The 6,000-nt window shown below is 50.3% G+C and overlaps 1 protein-coding gene across 2 annotated transcripts in view; it reads left to right on the top strand.

Annotated features, from left to right (window-relative positions):
* Positions 1-4,005: 4,005 nt before the first annotated feature.
* Positions 4,006-6,000, top strand: part of LOC118234391 (atrial natriuretic peptide receptor 1-like) — a 79,216-nt gene continuing 77,221 nt past the window's right edge. The window contains exon 1 of one of the 2 annotated variants that reach the window (XM_035430886.1): positions 4,006-4,728. The gene's annotated coding sequence lies outside the window, so the exon portion shown is untranslated. Of the gene's footprint in view, positions 4,729-4,986; positions 5,330-6,000 lie in introns of those variants that run through there. The other variant, XM_035430887.1, reaches the window with a different exon arrangement.

Raw genomic sequence — 6,000 nt, 5'->3', positions numbered from 1 at the left:
TTGGATTTCCAGTACATCTGCTCGGGCCGCGCCTCCTTTTCCCTTATCAGTTGGTTGTTTCTCCCCCCCCTAACGCAGCGTTTCCCAACCTTTTCCCTATCCACGGCACACTTTCCAAATTTGCAGAATCTCATGGCACACCACTCTCAAAAGCATAAAAAATAAACACCATTACCAACATTAAAAAAAATTTTTTTACGGATTTTTCACACGGCACACCTGACCTCGCCTGACGGCACGCCAGAGTGCCACGGCACACCGGTTGGGAAACACTGCCCTATAGGACAGGGGGAGAAAAGCACACCTGTTTTTGCTTATTTCAGCCCTCACAAAATATTCAACAGCGGGGCCAAGCTTAATATTTACAATATAAAATAGGCCACGTGTGGCCAAACGCTGCTCATTCAGAACCTTGAGGGTCTGCAGATTGCAGTCCCTGCTCCATGTTTGACACACCAATTAAAGGACTCACTCTCCTCGTCTGTTTTCTTGGGCTGTGCTTGGATGTTGATTTTTTAAGTTTGAAAATTAAACGCCGGCAGACCCTCGTGTCTGTCCTGTACCACGACTGAACCCCCCCTCCCCCCCCCCCTTGCAATATGTGGTGCTCACAAATCACAAATAAAATGTCACCGTAACCAGAACTGAACTGTGATCGTTCCTGGAAGAGAATTTATCGCGGAATAAGAAGGGCTAATTGCTGACACCGTTAATGGGAAGTGCCGTCTGAACACGACCACCTGCGCTTTAATGGAGGCCCTGATATTTTGATGACGCGGCTGTGAGTCAGGTCACTTTATCTCTCTCTCTCTATTCCCCTGGCTCCTCTCTCATCCTGCCCTTCATTTGGCACTGAAGGGGTTATGGGTACTTTAGGCCTTAATGGGGAGGCATTACTCAGAGGCAGGGTTCTGTGGGTGCGCGCGTGTCTGTGTGTGTTTGTGTGCATGTGTGTGTGTGTTTGTGTGCATGTGTGTGTGTGCATGTGTGTGTGTGTGTGCGCACCTTCGTGCATGACTGCTTCAGAGCGCTTCTGTGTGTTGGTGAGAGTTTGTGTGTGTGTGATTGAAATGTGTGTGGTGAGTGTGTTTGACATGTGTATGTGTGTGTTTGAGGTGTGTGAGTGTGTGTGTGTGTGTGTGTTTGACGTGTGTGTGAGTGTGTGTATGTTTGAGATGTGTGTGTTTAAGATGCGTGTGTGTGTGTTTGTACTACTATCTTTGTGAGAACCAAATGTCCTCACAAGGTTAGAAAGATGAGGAAAATTATGGAAAGTGAGGACACTTTTTCAAGAGGCTGTTTTAGGTTTAGAACTTAAGGTTAGGGTTACAGTTAGAATTAGGTTAAGGTTAGCGTTAGGGTTAGGCATGTAGTGGTTGGGGTTAGGGTTAGAGGTTACGGAATGAATGTAGTCAATGGAAATCAGTCGGAAGTCCTCACAAGTATAGCAGTACAATGCTGTGTGTGCGTGTGTGTGTTTGAGATGTGTGTGTGTAGGCATTTGTGTATATGAGTGAAAGTGCATGTGGGAGCTGGCAGAAACCAGGCTAATGGTTTTACTCGCCCACACACAGGCTCACATGCACACACACACACAAACACACACATATACACTCAGGCACACACAGACACACTCTCACACACACGCACACACACACAGGCACTCTCACACACATCATGTCTCGCGCTCACATTGCTGGATGCAGTCTTATGTGAGAAGAGGCATCCTGTCCCTGTCTGCATCGTGATGCTGGAGGTGCTGGGATGTACAGCTGGGGAGATGAGCTTTACAGCATGACAGGATCAGAGAGCTGAACGCGCTGCGGCCCGGCTCACACACACACCGACGCGCACAGACTCACACACACACCGACGCGCACAAGCGCGCACGCACAGACGCACACACTCACACACACACACAGACACGCACAAGCGCGCACGCACAGACGCACACACTCACACACACACACAGACACGCACAAGCGCGCACGCACAGACGCACACACTCACACACACACAGACACGCACAAGCGTGCACGCACAGACGCACACACACACTCACAGACGCACACACACGCTCACGCACACACACAAGCACGCACAGACGCGTAAGCACGCACACATGCACACATAGACGCACACACATACTCACACACACAGACGCACGCACGCACAGATGTGTAAGCACACACACACGCACACATGCACGGACAGACGCGTAAGCACACACACAAGTATGCACACGCGCAAGCACACACACACACAAACATGCGTGCACCCCAGTAAAGTGCCAAGGAGCCTTTGCACACAGGAACCACAGCACCGTTCTCTCTCTCTCTCTCTCTCTCGCTCTCTCTCTCTCTCCTTCTCTCTGTCCCGATTTCTCTCTCTCTGTCTTTCCAGTCCGTATCTGACGCCCACAGTGGTTGCCGTTGGACCATGGGGGCTCCCGGAAGGACGGGGGGGGGAGGGGGGGTGCTTTGGGCGTCAAAAACCTGACCGAGGTTCACTGATGCCCTGCGGAGGACAGAGAAAGTGTGTGTGTGCATGTGTGTGTCTGTTTGTACGCATGTGTGTGTGTGTGTGTGTGCATGTGTGTGTGTTGCGTGTGTGGATATGTGTTTGGCATGAGCAAGCGCATGTGTGTGTGTATACACACTATGTATGGCACAAGTAAGCCTGTTTCTGTGCGCATGCACATGTGCTGAAGCACGTGAGTGTGTTTGCACTGAACTGTATGTGTCCTTGCGTGTGGGTGAGCTAGCATGGGTTTTTGTTTTTGCCAGCGTGTGTGTGTGTGGGCATGTGTGTGTGAGAGAGAGAGAGAGACACACACAAAACAACTGGACCCTGAGGTACTGGTGTTGGCCAGAGCTATAAGTGGACATAAAAATAAAAAAAGGGGGGGGGGGGGGGTATCGGGAGGGAAGTGGGTGTGCCTCAGCGGAGAGATAACGTCTCGAAAGAGAGCAGAAAGGAGAAGAGAGGGGGGTAGAAATGGAAGTGCTATTACAGGGCATCCTGTTTCAGAAACCCTATCCTGCACTCCTACGCCAGGGTCAGGGGCTCCAGGGACTGGGGGGTGGAGGTGGGGGTGATGCGTACACCCTGGGTAAGGGTCAGATTTGGGTTTTGGCTGCGGGTTTATGGGCCGGGCCGGGCCGGGCCGCATCTTTCGGCTTCGCAACCACATCTGCGTCCCCCCCCCCGTGGAACCGGGTGGGGGGCGGGGTCAGCACTCCCCCCGCTCACTGCGCTCATCGATCGGCGTGCCAGCTGTGCTTCCGGAAGGCGCCAGGGCTGTGGGAGAGGAGAGGAGAGAGAGAGAGGGAGAGAGAGAGAGAGAGAGGATGGGGAGGAGAGGAGAGAGAGAGAGGAGGGGGGAGGAGAGGAGAGCGAGAGGAGGTAAGAGGAGAGAGAGTAGGGGAGAGGAGAGAGAGAGGAGGGGGGAGGAGGGGAGAGGAAAGGAGAGAGAGAGAGGAGGGGAGAGTAGAGGTGGCATGAGGCTAATTGAGAGATAGAAAAATGAAGGGGGGGTGGGGTGATTAAGTTACTCGTTTTTAAGGATGGAGAAGCCTTGCAGTCTTACCTCTCTCTGTCTCTGTGCAGTTCCCCCTCTCTTACGTTCTCTCTCTTTCTCTCGTTCTCTTTCTCTCTCCTTCTCTCTGTGAAGCCTCGGTCCAATGGAAGCCAGCCTCTGTGTCTGAGTGAGCTTCCAGCACTGAGGCGAGCACATTTATACTCTCTCTCTCTCTCTCCCTCCCTCCCTCCTCTCTCTCTCTCCCTACTCTCTCTCCTCTCCCTCCCTCCCTCCTCTCTCTCTCTCCCTACTCTCTCTCCTCTCCCTCCCTCCCTCCTCTCTCTCTCCCTCCCGCTCTTCTCTCTCTCTGTCGTTCAGCAGCTCTACCAGTCAGTCGTGTTTTTGCACCTCTACAGCTCCTGCTCGTTACCAGAAAAAGGGGTTCAGATGAGCCCTTTCTACGGAACCCCCCCACCCCACCCCACCCCACCCCACCGCCTCGTCAGCATCACCTCTGTTTGAAGGGATTCTTCTGCTCTAGCTGCTGGAGGGAAGCAGGTTTGGGATGGGTCTGATTTCGGGGTCCAGGTAACCCAGCCCTGTGAACACCCCCCCCCCCACCCCCACCCCAAAGAGTGCTCAGCAATGTCCACTTTTGAACTTACCGGCGGAGTTTTGATTTCGACGTAGAGTCCGGAAATAAAAGCGCAAAACAGACTGAAGGTTTTTTTTCTCTCTTGCCTCTGGACTGTAAAGTAACTGCTCCTTCTCCACATTATAGAAAAGTTTGTGTCTGAAATCCTTGGATTGTCCCATCCAGCGTTTGTTCTTCTGGTGGAGTTGTATTTAATTTTTTTGGAGGGGGGGGTGGGGGGCGGGGGGGAGAGGTTCCACGTCTACCAAAGCGTACGGATTCCTCGCCGCACCGCGAGTTGGAACTTTTGGAGGAAGACACCTTGCCCTTCGTCTCTTCCTGTTGTCTGCGCACCTGGCCTCCGACTTGGACCTGCTCCGGGTTCGGCCACAGAACCCCCGATCCCCTTCTCCCCCGACTGCGCTGGGGTCATCCACTGTCTGCTTCTCCCGGTAGAAAAATCCGGCAACCCAGCAACAGCAGGGAAGTCTCCTGCACCTCTCCAGACTTCAGCTGGACCCCCCCCCCCCCCCCCCGCCCCCCACACTGGCATGCAGGACACCTCTGTTTAAAGGTAATCGGATCTTTCCTTCTACTCGCCAGATTTTGGTAGTGTCACTAATGTCACCGTTGGCAAATGACAAAAGCCGTTAATGTTAATCGAGCCGTTAATATCAAACTGCTTTTTTCGAATTGTATCCGCCCAGAAATGGAAATGGACTGAGAGTCTAAATGTATTTGTTGTGAATGGGGGGGGGGGGGGAAAGATTGACTACGAAAAAGTTCTATGACGTTGAATTCGAGAGGTGCTCTGGGATTTTCTTTTTGTCTATCGCAGGAGCTTTGCTTGTTTTCCTTTCCTCTTCACAGCCTTGAAGTGGAAAGAAAGGCTGAATATGACGTACAGTTGAGAGAAAACCTCTTGTGCGGTTCGACTGAATCAACCCCGGTTTCAAAGAGCGGTGTACAGCTCCCCGGGGTTTAGAAAGACTGATTGCTTTGTTTTAGCGAAGGGAAACTGAGGGGGACTGCGTGTCAGAGGAGGTTCTGCTTAAAACAAGCTCTAGCTCCTCAAAACAACTCCGCGTTTCTGCTGATGGACGATGGAGTCGTAAGTCAGCGTTCCCATGTCATCAGCGTCACTCAAAGATTCAAATTGTCAAGTTTCCATCAAGGTATTTCTACAATTCGTATCTTCTGTACAAACTCCCCTTATGAGCCTGATGTGTTCAAACAGGTGCTCAAACAGGTACCTAGGTGTTGGCATTTTTTCTTATTGCAGATTATTGAAAGATCAACACCAAAGTAATATGCACAATTAGTGTGAGGTTTGTTTTTAAATAAAATAATTTCCATGTTTTATGAGGTCCATTGTAACATGTAATAATCTAATATACCACTTGACAATGTACATTACAAGGAACAAGAACAACGAAAAATGTTATTTTTCAATACTTTAATTGCATTCATTTTATTTACGTAAGGTCTAAAATTAAAATATACAAATATGATGTGTATAATGTGATTGTGTGTGTGTGTGTGTGTGTGTATGTGTGTGTTTTTTTTTGGCCAAGTTTTTATAAACAGTGGTGAGTATTGCAACATCTCCCAGGGAACAAATGAACTAAGTTAATTTGGTTGAATTCACTTGGGAGAAAAGCACCGAGGCTTGTGGGTATTTTTTTGTGGGTCTGTCTGGCAAATTAAAAGCTTCAACTTGTTTCATTTCCTTCTCTATCTTTTTTATTCCGCACGGGAACTGACGGAGGTTCAGGTGTGAACACTGTGAGGGAAAGCAGGAAGGCGTGAGTGTGATTTATTTTCTCTCACTGGAAATGTAGCCATT

The sequence above is a fragment of the Anguilla anguilla genome, chromosome 8 (genome assembly GCF_013347855.1).
Source record: "Anguilla anguilla isolate fAngAng1 chromosome 8, fAngAng1.pri, whole genome shotgun sequence".
Lineage (NCBI taxonomy): Eukaryota > Metazoa > Chordata > Actinopteri > Anguilliformes > Anguillidae > Anguilla > Anguilla anguilla.
This window is presented reverse-complemented; position numbering and strand designations above follow the sequence as displayed.